This window comes from Dipodomys spectabilis, unplaced genomic scaffold, assembly GCF_019054845.1.
Source record: "Dipodomys spectabilis isolate Male_0828 unplaced genomic scaffold, ASM1905484v1 ptg000018l, whole genome shotgun sequence".
Lineage (NCBI taxonomy): Eukaryota > Metazoa > Chordata > Mammalia > Rodentia > Heteromyidae > Dipodomys > Dipodomys spectabilis.
Window position 1 is genome coordinate 18,279,334 of NW_024870695.1, and position 1,374 is coordinate 18,280,707.

Genomic DNA, 1,374 nt, shown 5'->3' on the forward strand with positions numbered 1-1,374 from the left:
CTGATAGCATTTAAGTATGTATTTATTTAAAGTAGAATATATACTAACTTGCCTTATGTGTTCTTGATCATTCCAGTTAGAAGCTCTCTTTTTATCTTATGATTTGCTCTGTCTGCCATACTTCATCCATTTCCACAGAAACACTTATTTCTGTGAGAAAGGATTCACAATAAACCCTGAATCAGGCCATATTATGCCTTGAGAATATTACCAGCAAGTAATAGACAATTCCAAGTAGAAAGTCAATTCTTGTAACATAATTTATAGCTATTATAATGGTACTAATAAAAAATACATCCTACAACTTTGGGTGATTACTTATACATGTTACTTTTAATATTTGAAATTAACTTAGTAGATTTAGTCTTTATGTTTATGTGCTCTTTTAATTTCCAGATTCTGTGACTGACAGAATCTAGAAATTGAATATATTATTTGTAGTAGCAAATTTTATATATGTGCACAAGCTATGTGGACATGGCCCTGTATAATTATCAAAATGAACTCCAAGAAATGGAAACAAGAGGTTTTTTCAATTGTACTATGTTTTATTTTCCTTCGCTTTCTTTTTTCTTTGGTTATTTCCTGTTGTCTCTATGTTGTTATTTCTGTACCCTTTGTCTTGTATGTAAGTTTATCTCATTTAGGGAAGGAAAGGGGAAATCATAGAAATGGTGGGACAAAGGGTGAGCCAATATAGCAGTGATACTAGACACCATATTGTCAATGAATGAATGAAGTCCGAGAAAATGAGGGAGGGAGTAACACTGATAAAAAAAAGAGTACTCATTACCTTACTCATGTAACTGCAATCCCTCTGTACATCACCTTCACAATAACATTTAAATTTTAAAAACCCAAGTATATAGAAATGTTTTATACTTTTTTAAAGCTTTTACACCAACTTTATTCTCAGAGCCAATCTGTGTGAGTTAACAAACCCCATATTGCCAATGATTGTAGAAATCACATTCCTTCTTACATGTACCAAAATCTCATACTCAACAATGAGTTTTGGGTTGTAAAAGAGCATTTACTGTTTGCACCTGTCTATAAGGCTTTGTTACAAACTTAACAAAGACATGCACACAAATACAACCTGTTTTATACATTTTTTAATGTGTGCTAATCCTGGGGCTTGAACTCAGGGTCTGAATATGGTTCTTCAGCTTTTGGCTCAGGGTTAGCACTCTACATCTTGGGCCACAACTCCACTTCCAATATTTTGGTGGTTAATTAGAGATGAGTATTTTTCCTCCCGAGGCTGGATTTGAATCTCAATTCTCAGATGTCCTGAATAGGTAAGGATTATAGGCGTGATCCACAGATACCCAGTTCAATTTTACTCTTTTAAAAGAATATTAACATTCTTAT

The 1,374-nt window shown here is 33.1% G+C and overlaps 1 non-coding gene across 1 annotated transcript; it reads right to left on the reverse strand.

The window, feature by feature from the left end:
* Positions 1–967: 967 nt before the first annotated feature.
* On the reverse strand, positions 968–1,097 carry LOC122103638. Its single transcript, XR_006146811.1, has one exon. It is a non-coding gene; the product is annotated as a small nucleolar RNA SNORA40 (small nucleolar RNA).
* Between the last annotated feature and the right edge of the window lie 277 nt (positions 1,098–1,374).